Below are 16725 nucleotides of genomic sequence, written 5' to 3'. Positions count from 1 at the left end.
GGGTGGGGGATGGAGCCCCCCTGCTGTGGGGATATGGTCTTCCCTCCAAAAACTCCAGATAGCAAGATACTGGGGGCTCTCACAGCAGGAAGGCTCTGTTTCACTGACCCCCCTCCCCCAGCTGCTGCTGACAGTTTCCAGCTGGCAGGGAGGCATGGCTAGTAAGGGGCACTCTGGCAGGCAGACTCCAGGTCCCCCCCAACAGCACATCTGTTCCATTGGAACATGCTGTAGCTCAGGGGTTTTCAACCTTTTTGGATCAGTGTAACCCCAGGGGCCAGACACAGAGCGGGTATGTGTGTGGGGGGCACAGCCAAACAAAAAGCAGCAACACCTGCCGTGTGCAAGCTTCCCCCATCCCCCGCACCTGGCTGGGCAGGCGGCATCTGTGTAGCTGCATGGGATGGTCCCTGCCTGCCCACATGTATCCCCTAGGGCCTTTTCAAGTACCCCCAGGGGTACATGTACCCCCAGTTGACAGCCCCTGCTCTAACTTCCAGCATTTTAAGTAAAGTACATAGAGTGCTTCCTCCAGGGGCTTTTTGAATGTCTGTACTTAGCCAATATGACAGGCTAGCTGGTAGTAACTTAGCCCACGGGTTTTGAAAGGGTAAAAGATGATTGGGGGACTTGGGATTCCCATTCCTCACCAGTCAGGCCCCAGGGACTCACCCTCCATTGGCCCCTGGGGTCACCTGTGTCACAGAAAATTTTTAAGTGTATGCTGCCAACACAGAAGAGCTGAAACTGACATGCGCATTTAACTCTGTGAGTGGAAAGTTCCAAGGCTCACCCAGCTCTTGCCCCCTGGGTGACCTGCAGGCCTGTCAATCATTGCTGACCTACTTTCCCCACAGACGCATGCTCAGACTGTGTCAGCTTCTGACTGAGAGCATGCTCAGTCAGAACCTGACATGAGGTAATCTGACTAGAAATTTCTCTGCGGAGAACATTCTGATTGGCCACTAAATTCAGATAAAAGTTCAGTGAGCCCCTCCCTCGGGGGGAGATCGCGCTAGCTGGAGACAGAGGCTGGTATTCCAGGGACTGTCTCACAGTCAGGCTTTGGGTCTATTGATCTCTTCCCTCGCTCAGCATTTCATGTCGCTCGTTGTTAGACTTTGATTTCCTGGCTTCCGACCTACCATCGTTCTGGCCTTCGACCACGATTTCGGATCACCCTTTTGGACTCTGTTGACAACCCAGTTTCTACTTACCTGGCTTGGACTGACCTCGGCTTCCATCATTGATTACGACTCGGATCATCCTCACTAACCTGACGTCTCCGCTGCATCACCTCCCGGTTTTGACCATTCGTTCGTTGTCCATCACTGTGGACTGGCGTCACAACGAGTTACAGCTTCGTTGTTGTTCGTCCATTTGTGTTTCCTGTTAATGAGCTGTTGACCAGCCCTGAGAATAGCAGTGGGCAGCCGCACCTATCCCTGGGCTTGCACCAGGGGTAGAAAGCAAGGGCTCGCTGTGAACCTCGTGGGCCAACAGACCCCTTCGTTGTTTCGTTATTTAATTGTTTTACTGTAACTGAAGAAAGCACCAATACCTACGCCTAAGAAGCATAAATCAAATAAATCCTCTCTGTTTAAAACCCACTACGTATCCGTGTCTCAGAGCTCCACGCCAAAAATCCCGCATGTTCTGTGTCCAATTTGCCACCACTCGACCAACCAACCGTGACCGAGACTGTGAGCTTGGCTCACCAGCCGCGGATCCTCGACAACCTGGAGGGGGATAAAAGGGCCAGCGGAGCTGACTCAAGACCAGTGAGGGACCACAAGGAAGGAGTCTCAAAGAGCTGGCAAAGAGCTGAGCCAGTGGGGCAGGAGCAGTTGCTTCAGAAGAGCCTGAAGGAGTGGGACCTGCAGGCAGCAGTTGGACCCTCAGCAGCGTGGCATGCGGCCGGCAGGAGAGGCTTCCCGCTGGGCTCCAGGATCCCCTGGGAGAGGCTGCGGCCAGCGGGAGAGGTTCCCCAGCTCCAGCAAGGATCTAAGCAGTGACTTTAGCGGTTCCCAGCTTTGCTTCCAGCTCCTCCAGTAAGAGGCCAGGCAGATTGATGTGAGGCCAGGGCTCCTGGAAGGTCAAGACCCCTAGCAGCTTACATAGTCTCAGCACTGGTGGCTATGTGGTTGAGTTTCTGCCTACCATGTGGGAGATCTGAGTTGGAGTGAGTGAAATAGCAGACAGAGTTTCTTGTTGCAGTGGAGAGGGGTCATTGTGTTTTGCTCCTTTCTCCCCACTCCAGGTACCTAGGCCCTGTATTTCCTTGTTATTTGACATTTTGTATTTTGTGCCTTTTATATTTCATCAATCGGTATTGTTTGTTTTGCTGTTTGTGTTTTATGTTTTGGTTAACCCTGTCTTTTGTCAACTGGATGAGTATGTCTGTGATTGTAAGTGTCTAACCTTTGTTGAATCCTGCCTCCTCGGGGCATTGTAGTGTCCCCTGTACCCACTGGTTTATACTGGTTATGGTCCCAGTACTGTTCTCTCATTAAAAGGTACATGGTTAAGTCCCCATTGGTGGTCATGGCTGTGCTCTATAAGGGGAGGAGAGTCCCTACACCTCCCACAGTGCTTGTGCACCTGCTTTGATCCCTTCAGTTGGAGAGGGGGTACCTCTTGGAGTACGGCCCAGGTTACACTTATGTGCCTAAGTAGAAAACCTGGTTGACTTTCACTCCAACCTGAAACCGTAGTACTCTTTAATTTAAGAGAGGTTGAATTTCAGCCCCTGTACAGAAGGCTAGCACCTAAACCTGCTTAAGACCTTGCTGCAGGACTCAAATAGGACTTAACCAGTGCATAGGTCTTGTGTTAAGGGTCAGTTTCACATCCACAGGTAACAATCTGTCTACGGGGATTTCTTTAATCTGTTTAAAGTAAGAAGTAATACAGTTGCCTACTAAGAATATTATTACACCTTGTAAACACACTAGGAGAGAATTATGAGTGTTTTCACTGTTTAGGCAGAATTTGGCTTATAAAATATCATCTAATGCAAACTCGACTTGTATAAAAGGTATTGTTGCAGAGTGTCTTACCATAATGAAGGTGTTCATATATTCCCCTTTCTCAGGAGCTTCTTATTTTATTCAAATAATTTTTCTTTACACTAAAATGTAATAAACACAGGTTTAAACCAAGAAATATTTTTTTTCTAAGTTGAGAAAATATTCTGTGAGTTATAGTCAAAGGGATGGGCATTAAAAAGACTTTTTTTTCAGTCCAGTCTCCTTTAAATATATTGTTCTGAGTTGGGGTTTTCCTTGCATCTTTTTAAAAATCAGCTGGCTTTTACCCCTTGTTCTCCTGTTGAATATTATAAGGGTTCCAGCAAAGGAGATGCTAAGAACCTAGATGGATGTAACATTTGAAGCCTTTGAAGTGCTTCAAAGGGTGAACAGACAGACATACACACCCTTTTAAGCTCCAGAAAAGGCAGAAACATTCCAAAAATAACCCTGTAGGAAACAACTATTATTTAGAAGCACTTCAAAATGAAGCGTTTTCTGTTAACCCATTCTGTGAAGTACAGTGGGGCAGACTTGGTCCTCCAGCATCCCAGTATTCCCCATTCCTTCATTCCCACAGAGAGTGGGGAGAGCGGGGCAGACTGTCAATGAGTGCTCTCCTGTGCACTTGTCTCCACTCTCCTCTACTTCCTCTGGTAGAACCAGGAGACTGGAGGCCCTGCACCCTGCTCTGCCTGTCCTCATTTGGAGAAAAGGGTGCTCCAAGGGCATGGAGGTGGAGGGCACAGGAGGGTGCTCATGGACAGCTGGCCCCATTGTTCACTGATAGTCTGCTTGTTCTCATCCCTACCTTGTTGAAGTGGGAGGGTGCCAAAGGATGCAGCAGCCCTTCATCAAGCCCTGCGGCTGGAGAGCATGCAACTGCATGTAGCTATGGTGATTTTGAAGCAGCGCAGGTGGGTTTTATGTCTGAAGTGCTCTATTTTTGTAGTGCCGCGTACTGTTGTGCTTCAATTGTGTTAGATCTGTCTCTATCCCAACTGTAAGAAGTAAAGCTTTTTTTTTTTGGTTATAGCTCGGTTGGGAAGATGTTAGACAAACTTTTGTGCATAAATTACCCCTCTTCCAACACAAGCTTTCAGGCACAAAGTACCCTTCTGACCTAGAGAAGGGCATTTTGTTCTGCAAACTTGTTTCACATCTCTTCTAAGCAGAAGCAGATCCAGAGGGTACAGCATCATGGTCACATCCCCTTTTGGCTGTGCCATATGTGAGCATTTGGTGCGGACTCTGACTGGAGCCTCTGCTCTCATGGGGCTCCCAAACACGCGGGTGATCACTGTGGCTGCCGTTCATCCCTTCCTTTCTCCTGCTGCTGAATTAATTAGGGATGGGGCAGGAGGGGAAGGGAGAACAGCAGCAGTGCTCATGGACTCCAGAGCCACACAAAAGCAAAATCCTTGCTTTTCACATACTTCTTAGACCATTGCAACATCCCAGCTGTACCCAAACTGTCTGATTTATACAGGGGAAGAATGCACTGATTACACACAGTGTGCTGGCAAAAGTAAAGAAACTGGCAAATACAGAGAAAAATGGTTTTCTAACTTCTTTTAGCTACATATTCAAAAGAATAATTTCTACAGTAGGTGAAAAAATCCAGACAGAAACATGATTTCAGAGTTGGCTGTGTGAGGGTGTCAGGGGCTGAGACTGCATGAATCAGCTGAAGTTCTCAGAGCTCTTGTATCTGAGGCCTTTGAAACTGTTAAAGCAAGGAGTGGAAAGGCCCTTGGTATTTATTTTGCAGTGCCTGATACAATTTGGACCTTAATGTCAGATATCCTGTGCTCCTTCTCCCCTAGAAAGCTTTTTTGGGCACAGGCACTTTCCCAAACGCCACCATTATATTATCTTTGGCTCTCTCTGCAGCCACTCTTCTGCCACCAGAGGCTCTGCCTGAAAAAACACATCCCACTGGCTGGAGAAACAGCTATTCATGCCCTCTGTTGCATACCCCATCATCTGATAGAGCAACACTCAGTATTGATATGAAACTTCAAACCTAGGAAGGGGATTAAACACCATCTCTCATGCCCATCTTTAAGCCACGCAGATTCCCCAACTGTGTTATGTCACTGAAACGTTGATTCCCTTAATTTTTCTTCTGTACGGGCACACAGCATGTATTAAATGTTAAAAGCCTTTTTCAGTGTTTTCAATTGTAGATAGTTTGCTGGTTATGGATGTGCTGAGGTGAATATGCAGTAGAAGTTAGAATGCAGGATCTTTGTGGTTCCTCAACGTGGAATTTGTCACAGGAAGTCTGACTTTTATATATACATAATACATATGCAGTACTGATTTATTTAGCAACTTCCCAGTTGTACTGCTGTAACATACTCATTTTCTTTTTGTCTTTCCGGGACATCCAAATTAAGAAAATACTGACACACCACAGGAGATATACTCTCCAATATGCAGGTGAAACATGTAATATAAGATATTTTGAAGGAATTTATACATAAATGTGAGGGGCGAACTCAGGTCTCAAGTTATTTCCCCCCTGAAGTTATTTTTCCCCATAAATTCAGAACTCCCCCTAAAGCTGAGGGATGATTTTTAACCAATAGCTGTGATCCAAGTGCTTCTTTCCAGATGTGTCCTGTCCCTGTAATGAATTGAACCACAACTCTAGATCCAAGCAGCTCTAACCATTGCAAATACTCTAATCTCAATCCAAAGCCAAACTCAGAGTTTTAGGTTCAATTGTACCAAAGATGGCCACCCTGCTATTCTCTAACTAACTGTGCATGTATCTGCAATATTTTTCAATTGCACTGATCACATAAATAAATGATTACCCACTTGCCGCGTACACTATGTCAGTGGCATAGCAAATTAATCTTGTCTTGCTCCTTAGTTGCATTTTGCAGTGCTGATCTGAATAAGAACTGTCACATCTTCCTTCAGTAATATATTCTGTGACCTCTTTTCTCACTTACTGAAGTTGTTCATGGATAAGAGAACAAAGAAAAGGCTTGGGGTCATTAATAATTTTTACCTAGTCAATGATTCAGAAGAAAAAAACATGAAATAGTAATCTGTGCTAATAACTACAATCATGAAAGTGCCTTGTGATAAGAATCTGTAAATTAATATATTGCTTGCTAATATTGCTTGCTAGTTCAATGCAGGTTTATGTTTTTTGACAAAATAAAACCCCCAAAGAGAAGGAAGTCTATTTAGAATGAAATCAAACTTGAATCACCAGCACAATACATTTGCCCTTTAGAGATGTGATTTAAGTTGAGTTCAAATAAAATTATTCTGGAAGCTGGTGATCCTTAGAGTTGCTTACTGCAGGTGGTAAAATGGGGGTTATATTTGATTTCAGCATAGGTTCTATCATACTGAGATAATTTTGTTTGAAAAATATTAGTTTATGATCTGTATGTAGAAGGTAGGGCAGGGTGGCACCTTAGGTGCATCCAGATGAGCACATATATGTAGTAATTAGCAGCGCAGCAGGATTTTTTTGACACCGGGAGATCCCTGTCAGCCATTTCTGAAGCTGTCTGTAGCCGTGTGCTTGTGTTTGGTCATGGCTATAAACTGCTTTCTGTGGTCAGATTGGGCAAAAATTGCCACTTCTGTCTGCACCCACAGTTTCTTTCTTGTGGCTCAAGATTTAAGAAAAGATATCTGAAGTAAAGAGGCAAGGCTACAAGTAAAGAGGCAGAGGGAGGTCTTTGCTCTTCATTTGTTTCTGTATAGCAATGTGGAAAAATGTATTTCTATAACTGAGAGTCAAGGAAAAAAAATTTTTTTCTGTCATAAGCCAACCCTCAGACTTGTGGTAATTAGAACCGTGGAGATCTTGCTTCATGAAGAACAGAAGAACTTAATATGAAAGCAAATAAATTATATCTCCTGCACATTATTTACTGGTCTTCTTGATCCACATCTTGAATGTTTCACTCTAATGTTTCTGTGCTCTTGTCCAGAGTAATGCTGGACATTTACAATAAATAAAATAATAATAGCCAAAGTAATGAATTTTAAATGGAAAGTATAATAACAAACATGTAACTTAGAAGGTCTCTTTTCTCTGAGTTGCAGTGCAAACATAACTTAGGTTTAAGTTACATGAACAGCATGTTATTTTTTGTTTCGTACCATACCAGCACTTTGCTAATCTATGTTCAGGTGGAGCCCTCTTGTGTGTGCTAGAGTTCACTACAACTTTTCTAATTTTCTAATTAAAGCAGAAGATGTTTCAACTCATACTTTAGATTCATATATTTTAATTCCAGAAGGGACTGTTATAATTATCTGCTCTCTGTTTTTAAAAACACAAGCCATAGAATTTCATGTGATAATTCCTGCAATAACCCTGTAATTTCTGGTTGACCTAGAGACTACATTTTTCAAAGTTACCCAGTCTTGATTTAAACTAAGCTGCTAGTCACAGAGGATCCAGCACACTTCTAATTTTGTTATTCCAGTAATCAGTTACCCTCACTGTAAGAAACATTTGCTTAATTTTCAGTAAGAAATTTTCTAACAAGATTTTTTTGTATATTTGTTGGTCTGTCTGCTATCAGTCTTCTACCCTTATCAGGTACTTATCAGGCATATCTATGCTGCATCCTCAGTTTGTCACACCAGGGATACTCTTAAACATGATTTGATCACTGCTTCCATTTGTATGCATCAAAAACAGAAATGATCTAGTTAAGCTGCACTGGAGCCATCCAAGACTGATTTTTGTGCTATGCTTGCGGTAAGTTGCTAGGAAGGCCCATGGCACAGCTTCATTGCCACATTTTCAGGTTTAGAATATGTGAGCAGAAACAGATGGGTGGGCCACATTTCGAACATCCATGCCAGGATTCATAGGGGATGTGGTGCAGACATACCTAGATGCTGTATTTAGGTCACATAAAAGAGATCTAGAGCAACTGGAACTACCTTTGGGTTACAAGAAGGTCAGTTTGCAAATAACTGGGCACTTTGCATTGTAGCCTTCAGATCCTGGATCAATATATTACATTAGTAAAATAATAAGTTATTTGAATTATCATTCTAAAAGAGTGGGAATCACTTCTGCAGGTGGACTCTTCACAAGGCTTGCCTGCCATTTAAGTCCTACTTGTAGAACATAGTGGGACTGCTGCAGCCTGTCATTTCCTGTAAAACAGTAAATTCTGGGGGGATATTTGGGGAGTCTACTGTTGTTTTCTATGTGTGGGTTATCTATTGTTGTAAGCCACTCTGAGCCTTTTGGATAAGGCAGGATATACATCTAAAATAAAATAAACTAGGATGGTACCCTATTTTCTGTCTGTACTACTTCTCTCTGGATGTTTTTAGGTAGCTGTGATACACTAATCTGCACACAACGAAAAAAATTAAAAAACTCGTAAAGGTAGGGTTTTTCAAAAGCATGTAAGTGACTTAGAAACAAAAGTTCATTGAAAATCATGCTTCTAAATTTAGGTACAGTGGTTACACATCATTCAGATTAAGTGATCAGAAATCAAACCAAGCCTGTAACCATACAGAAGTTTAGAGAGTATGAACTAGCCTAAACACGGTAGAACTGAGTTTAAGATCATCCTGGACCAATGTGCACTCAAACTTACTTAGATTTGGCTGGTCTGGTGCATAGAACTTCTGCACCAGCACCCCTATCAATTCATGTTAGTTTGCTGTCTGCTGGTATCCCAGGTGACTGTCCGCACCCCCCCCCCAATACCTCCACTTGCAGGAAGGCACTCTAGCCTCGGTGGCTGTTCTGGCTGAGCACCTGGCTGGTCCCAACCCCAAGCTTTCACAGAGCAGAATGAGGAAAGCCTCTGTCCCCAGCACTGCCAGCTGCCTGCAGGCAGCTGCCAGCTGCCAGCTGCAGCCAGGCAGCTGGGGAAGAGGGGAAACAGAGGCTTCTCCTGCTTCGCTGTTTGCTCCACTCTGAAGTCTCTGACAACTTGGGTAGCCTTTTGGGAGGTGCGCAGGATTGCACCCAACCTGCTGGCTTCAGCCAGCGCAGGCAGCCTGCATGCACCTTCCCCACCCACCTCAAAGGCAAATGTGTGTTTTGTTTTCTCCCAAACTAACATATGCTCCTTAGGGAAACCCACGTAAGTTAGCCTGATTCCACTTCAGGCTTTTAAATGTCTATATTTAGCCTAAGTCATTTAGGTGCAAACCCCTAATCTATAGCATCCAGACTGTGTAGGCATATAAGGAAATGTGGTTTTTTTTAGAATTATGGGAGTATTTAGCTACACATCTCCCCATTGACTTGGTTTGAAGCCATATAGCTGTATTTCTTCATGCTTTGAAAATATGGGGTTATTGTTACAATTAGATAAGACATTGCTAGGATCCCATGACAAATGGAGTAGTAACAAATAGAGATAAATCAGTATTGGAGTGGTTTGCCAACCCCAGTGGTTAGTAAATGGAGCACTGACAGAATAGACAGTGTAACTCTGAGGTGATACATTGGGGGTATTAACCACTAAAGCACATTGATGTCACTCAGAAATCCGGATCTCGTAAGGAAAACAAATTCACTAACCAAAGCAATCATAAAATAGAACCACAATTAAATTATAGTGTGGAAATACACACATTATCTGTAGTTGGAACACAAAGAAAACCTGCTTTTCTGCAAAACAGACACAGATATTTTCAATAATGGAACCTAAAAGCCATTCTTCCTTGAGGTCCTAAACCCAAGTCAAGGTGTACAGCTGTGAGAAGTGCATACATAGGTGTATGTTAAGGAAGCATTTTCCAGCCCAGGGCTGGGGTCCCTGGGGCAGGGGGATGCCAGGTTAATCCTGGGGAGTATCAAGCACAGGAGAAGGTAGTGGAAGTGAGGAAAGTGGTATGAACTCAGACACTGCTTGTTTCCTTCCCCCAACTGTAATTACTTTCCTGGAGCTGCTGATAGATCAGTTGGTGATTCTTAAAATTCTTTCCTTCCTATTCTTGCTCCAGCCAGGGAAGGGGAAGGGTCAAATGTTTACATCATGAATATAAGTTTTTTGTTCTCTTCCTGTGTCTCTCAACCCCTTCGTAAGGACAAATGTAGTTCATCCCAGTGATACAATCGGGGAAATCCCACCCCTTCACTCCAAACAACATGAACAAGAATGAGGGAAGGTAAAGGAGGGACCACGGCTCAAGCATGAGAGCAAAAACAAAAATAGGAAGGGTGGGGAGAGAGGAGGGGGAGAAAAATGACTTGAAAGGGACAGAAAGCAGAGAGGAAAATGCACAGAAAAAAGTGCAGTGGCAGTTAATACTTAGCCATGGTGTGGGGATGATAGGTATGGGAAGCATCCATCAGTTTATAAGATCCCACCAGAAAAGAATGGTTGGCAAACACCGTCTTATATTATCCTTCCTTTTCTGCATAACAATTTATTTCTCCCATCAGTAATTAATGGAAGGAATGCTCCTCTGGGCATAGAGAGGAATTAGACAGTATGACATAGGGGTACTTGTCTATTGTGGAGTGGTGTTCGGAAGGAGAAGGTATTGATATTTTCAACTAAAAAGAACAAATTTAAGGGAATTAGAAGTCAGTTTATTCCTGTACTACACAAGATTAAGTCAATGAGATTTATTGACTTAAAACCAGCCTACTGGGGCCTAACACCAGCTAAACAATATTCCTTTTGATTTTGAACATGGAGAATATGATGTTTTAAAGGGGAACTTTATTAATTAATTAATCCGGTTTACTGTTTTGCTAGGGCTTTCAGATAAGAAAATGAGGTTAAATGACATAACAGTATGTTTAACACAGTGCCTTGTTTATGATGGCTGTAATATTTTTTGGCAGGCTTAAATTACATGTTGCAATGTGGATATTTCTAGTCTAACTGCTTATCTGGGATTGGCACAAAAGCATCTGATTGGGCCTGCCAGATTACTCTCACAGAGCATTTAACATTTCCATTATTGAAAAAACCACCAGCGGGTTTTCTTCTACATGCACACTGGTAATCACTCATGTGTTCTATATATCAAACTATAATACCCAGCTTGTTATTTCATCAGGATAAGCCAGACAGAAAGGAAAGGAGGATTATTTAAAAATCTGTCACTATAGTCAATTTTATGTGACACGTAAAATATAAAATTTTAGCTGGGCCACAGGCAAAGAATGTGGCTAAGAAGGTACTACAGCAAAAAACCAAAAACAAAACCAGCCCTGCTGCGTGTTTGTTAAAGCCTTATCTCTAGCTCAAATGGTATTTCTAGATTGTCACTATATATTTATTTTGTATAATTCAAGTAGGTTATACTGCTTTATTTGTTGGTCAGCACCCCAATGAACTGCTTATGTTTATGGTAGTCAGAGCAGATAAATTCCTCAGGGCCCAAGCTTTTAAATTCCTGCATATTGTTAATACATCCTTGTGCCTTGCCTAACAGCAGGTGTCTTTGTTAACAAAAATTGATCCCTAAGAAATACACTAAAAAGAGTTTTTATTTCAAACAACCCAAACTGTAAGCCCTTGGAGTCCACACGTATGGAATATTCCTAATGACAACTGGTGTAGGCTCAGTACGTTTCTGGGAGCAAGCAGGCATCCCTGAGCACTTAATTTTTCCTCTAAAATATTTCTGTGTCTTGGAAGTCTCTATCAAGCCTAGAAACTAGTTGTGTCTGTGGCTTCTGTAAAAAAAATGGCTAGCCCCATTTGTTAGCTGTTTGATCGGATGCCCATTTGTTCTGCTCTTTCTCTACAAAACTTTTAGGTGGCAGCAGCAGCATCCTGTGCCACCCTGGATGACAGGGCAAAAGCACTACTCTCCATTAGTAGGATAGTTCTAAAAGGCATGTGTCACTTTCTGCTGCCCTCAGTGCTCTCTCAATGGAGGGAGATAAACAACCTTAGTCTGAGCAACCACTATTTAGCATTACTTATTTCAATAGTGTCTTAGCGCACTGCTGAGACTGGGCCCCATTGTACCAGTGACTGTACAAACACAACATAAAAGATAGTTTCACTTCAGAAGAGCGTACAGTTTGGACAGGATTAAGGAGGTGTTATGAACACAGTTTTGGTGAAAGGGAGATAAGGCACAGAGAAATAACTTTGATGAAGGTCTTTATCAAGGTCACATGAAAATTCTTTGTCCAAGTTGGGACTTGAACCCATATCTCCTAAGCCCTTGCGCACGGCAGCAAGATTGTCCATGGGAATTTTTCTGTTGACAGTGTCTCCTATGGTTGTAGGAAAGTGACCCAGAACGCCCAATGCAGCCTTGTTTGTCCACATTTTTCAAATTGTCCTTGATGAAAGCCCCTTTAATAGAGTTTGACACTGGAATGAGAAAGATGGGCCCATACATTGGAATGCCCAGTATAAATACCAATCCCTGCTCCTCACCAAGCTGTAGGAAAGTTGATATGCCCAAGTGAATCCAAACATGGCTCAGATCCAAGTCTAGTTAACATGTAAACACTTTTACAGCTGCCCTTCTTTCATACAGAGAGACAAGGGGTTTTTTTTTTTGCAGTTTTGATAAAAGATGAAACATTTAAATAGCTGGATTTAATCAGTATATTCCAGAGAAGTGTCCTGCCCAGTGGAGACTCCAGATGTTTCAGGAGTCTAGAATGCCTTCATTCACTTTGGTAATACTTGCTATACAGACATACTCTATTGTAGATGATGTAAAATGTATTAGCTCAAACTACTGGAATAATATGATCAAATCCTCTTCTATATTTTTTTTCAGCAGTACACATGCAAGTGTACATTAGCAAGTTTTAATACTGATAAAAGGCTGCAGGATCCTTTGCTTCTGATGTTTGGACTCAGAGCAAGAAGACCAAGTCTTACTGAGCCTAGCCAGCACCCTACCTAGACTTTTGGTGGCCCCTGGCAAACTTTTAATATCGGGACCCCCCTTTGCCAGAGATAAAGATAAAAATAATAATAAAAATCACCATTTTTGGGTCCCCTTTTTCTGTCTGGGGCCCAGGTGGCTGCCCAGTTCACCCACGCCTGTGTCCGGCCCTGAGCCTAGCTGCCTAGTTCAGTTACTCAGTTGAATTTAAGAATCGTTGTTTTGCGCTGGAAGGCCACAACAGCATATGTAGTGGGACTACTTTTCCAAAAGGTCACATGAAAATTCTATGTCAAGGTGGGAAATTTTTCCTAAAAAAAATGGAAGTATGAGACCACTGCTTTGCTGTTTCTGATTGCATTTTAATATTAAAAGCTTTCAATGACTGCTGCATGCACAATTTGGTCTGATGTACACATATATTGTATGTGTAGTTATGCTGTTTTATGTAAACAACAGCTAAGAGAAAGCATAGTGGTTACTTTCACTAAGTCACTGGTAATTGTAAGCATTTTTTAGTCCACTGTAGTTTCTAAACTGCACATTACACAAAGAGAAAAAAGCCTGTTTCAGTTACCTAATTAATATATGATGTCATAGGATGGAAATTATGTTATGGTAAAATGTATGCTTAAAAACAAATAAGCTCTGAAAGTGAATTATGCTAAGGGACTAAAGGTTCTAAAATGCAGCAGAGACTAATTGGTACAGCTGAGTCATTTGAGCAGTTGATAAGTGAAATAAGCACAAACCAAGATGTTTTCATTGTTGTAACAAATATGCATGCTTTGAGAATGCACCTAACTGTGGAATGCAATGAAAAAGACACACATATAGACTGAAATATAAAATATTGTATTTTTTCCCCCTAAAACGTAGAGTTAGAAGAGAATTAATGCAGGCTTCTGTCAAGGGCTTCTCAATTCAGAAGCATACAGCTAAAATGACAGAGTAGCTGCTGGGGGTTGTCTGACTAAATTATGTTGCCGAATGTCAGATGGACTAGTGCTGGCAAAATTTAAGCTAAAAATAGGGAATCTGTTATCATTCCTCTCTGAAAATCTTGCATGAGAAATACAAGACTGTGCAGCTGATGAGATACATAATTGAAAGTGTGGAAACTCCTTGATTTTAATGGACTGGGCTTTTGGAGAGGAAACGTCAGGCTTCTGTTTCCTCAATCCCCCTTTCATGGATACCGAGCAGGCAATGGCATCTGGAAGAACCATTCATTGTGCAGTTTGGCAACCTTGTAGAATAGTGGAAACAGACAATTGGGCTTCCTAAACTGGCAAAATTGTGTTGCTTTTTCCTGCATCTGTTCCAGAAGCCATTTCAGGCACTACTCATTTCAAGCGTATGCTGACAGTTTGAAGGCAAGGTCTGTGTCAACTTCTAAATTCCATTTTGGGTGTAGTTCATACTTCATTTTCCATGTAATGTGTAGTATAGCTTTGAGAATTCATTGTTTTGGCAGGAAACTGAGAATTTGTGGAAAAAATGTATCTAGGATGATATGAGAGAGCAACTAGGGCCATTCACTTTGAATAGCTGAATACCTTAGTGGAACCAGGAGTTTCCCATCAGCAAGGCCATTGACAGACTCAAGGCCACTTTGCTCTAGAACCCAAGGTTGGGAAAGAAGGGTTAAGAAAGAGAGGTACTTGGAAATTTCCTAGTGGAAATACTGGGACAGAAAATATGTCAGAGATCCTTTAAAAAATGGTATGTGCTCTGGACCAGTGTTTTTCAAATTTTTTTGGCCATGTATCCCTTTACCTGCAAAATATTGCTCCTCATACCCCCTAGGCCTGATACATTTCTGCATATTCATTTTTTAGGAAGGAATGCCAACACCAACATCAAATGAGGCACCACCATTACTCACTGCATGTTGACCAATCAGAAGCTCTACTGCCATTATTAAAACTTAGGTAACTACCCCTGTAGGTATGTCTCCCCCAGTTTGAAAACCATTCCTGTAGGCCAACCAAGGGACTACATTGTCAGAAGCAGAAGACCCAGCTGCAGTAAGTGGAGGGAGAAGACACTGACCAAATCTGAGAAATTGCAAAGAGAAATGAGACTAGAGTGATTATGTCAAGGAATTTGTTGTTTTGCATAGTGCTTATTTTTAAAGTAAAGTGGGTATGTTTGAGATGTTCCTTTGCTGTGTTTCTGTTCTATTGTCACATGATCCATGATTTTCCTATCCATGAAGATAGGAAAATCAGAGCTCCCAAAGCCAAGCAGACTGGTGAAAATGTGTCTCAGCACCCGGAGGGGAAGCTCTGGCAGGTTAAGGCACTGGCTTCAATGGTTAGGTGGCTATTCTGAATGGTCCTACTGCCCAAGAATGGTGTGAGACACAAGGTCTACACCTGTAGGTGCAGTCTTTCATCTAAGAAACCCAGAACTAGCAACGGTGACCGTCACTACCCAGATCCAGTTGGAGAAAGGAGTATGTAGAATTTAGCAGCTGCTTCCAATGAGAACGGTCACATTTGGTAAGTGGGACTGAACCAACTTGTGACATGCCCATCTGGGAAAAAGAGAGAGTCAGCAAGTTCCTACATAATAGCTTCCTACAGTTAATTACGTAGAGCCATCTGCTTCTATATTAATTTAAACAGAATGTATAAGACTATATTTGCAAAATCTTCTCATTTGCAATTCTGTTACAGTAAGTATGCAAGTTTCTTCATACAATACCTGTATATTTTTAAACAAATGATCATTCACAGCACTGCATCAGATGCTGTGATATGATTCTTCCCAGATGTAAAATCTACCAAAGAGCTTTTTGGTCTATGAACTAAAAGTTACCCAGGAATATCCTATTTCATACAATACTGTTCTTGGAAATCCTTACCCATTCCAGTAAAGTGTAACCAGACAGTGCACATATGTAATTTCATTTGGAATTGAATAGCTTTTTATAACCAAAGAACAGAGTAGGGCAGGAAAATATAAATTAAAAAAATTGCTTTGGGTGCTTCAGAAGTGTTCACTTAGGTTATTCTATGCCTATAAAACAGCAGTTCTGTTATTTCTCTGGTTTCTATTAATTCACTTTTTCACCAAACACTAGCATTAGTTGAAAGGCTAAGTAATGAGGATAGGAAGTCTAAAAACCAAACTTGTCAGCAAGGACATGAAGAGAATTCTTGGGACATCATCTGCTACAGGATTCTTATCACCAAGTACCCGTTACACTCCCACCAGCTACCCAATACACAGAATCATGTTTGCAGTCTCCAGATTGGGGTACAGACTCAGGGCTTTTGCTGGCCAGCAGTTGGGGTCCAGGAGAGATATTTTTCCTTTTTTCACTACTAATGGATGGGGGGGTGGTTGGGACTGTCTTTCTCTGAAACACTGGGATGACAGCCACAGCTAAAGGAGGGGCTGGGGCATGCTGTGGCTGGTACTCAGCAAAATAAGAAGTCCCTGGCTAAAGGATCTTGATACTCCACCAAATTTTGGGATCAGGAAGGAATATTTCCTTAGGTCACATTGGCATGGACTGTGCAGTTTTTGCTTTGTCCTTTCCCTACAATCTTTTGAGCATATATTAACCAACTGCTCCCTTGTAATTGCAATGGCAGAGCATTGGCAGTGCCCTTGTCTCCTCCTATACTTAAGGATTGTTTTAGGGCAGGGGTCAGCAACCTATGGCCTGTAGGCCATATCCAGCCTGTGGAGTCTTTTGATCTGGCCGGCAGACATGGGGCTTCAGCCAGAGTTGCTTTCCCTATGTCAGCATGGGGAAAAGCAGCGGCAGCAGGCATGGGGGAAAGTGATGGCTGTGGGCACAGGTAAAATTGATGTCAGCAGGTCTTTTCCCTGTGCA

At 42.4% G+C, this 16725-nt stretch overlaps 1 long non-coding RNA gene across 1 annotated transcript in view; it reads left to right on the top strand.

Moving 5' to 3' along the window:
- The window catches only part of LOC109317316, a 21314-nt gene extending 6278 nt beyond the window's left edge, over window positions 1-15036 (top strand). Inside the window, exon 2 of the long non-coding RNA XR_002103026.1 lies at window positions 14714-15036. This is a non-coding gene — a long non-coding RNA (uncharacterized LOC109317316). The remainder of the gene's footprint in view (window positions 1-14713) is intronic.
- The last annotated feature ends 1689 nt before the right edge of the window (window positions 15037-16725 follow it).

The sequence above is a fragment of the Crocodylus porosus genome, unplaced genomic scaffold, assembly GCF_001723895.1.
Source record: "Crocodylus porosus isolate Cpor-Errol unplaced genomic scaffold, CroPor_comp1, whole genome shotgun sequence".
Classification (NCBI taxonomy): Eukaryota; Metazoa; Chordata; order Crocodylia; family Crocodylidae; genus Crocodylus; species Crocodylus porosus.
This window is presented reverse-complemented; position numbering and strand designations above follow the sequence as displayed.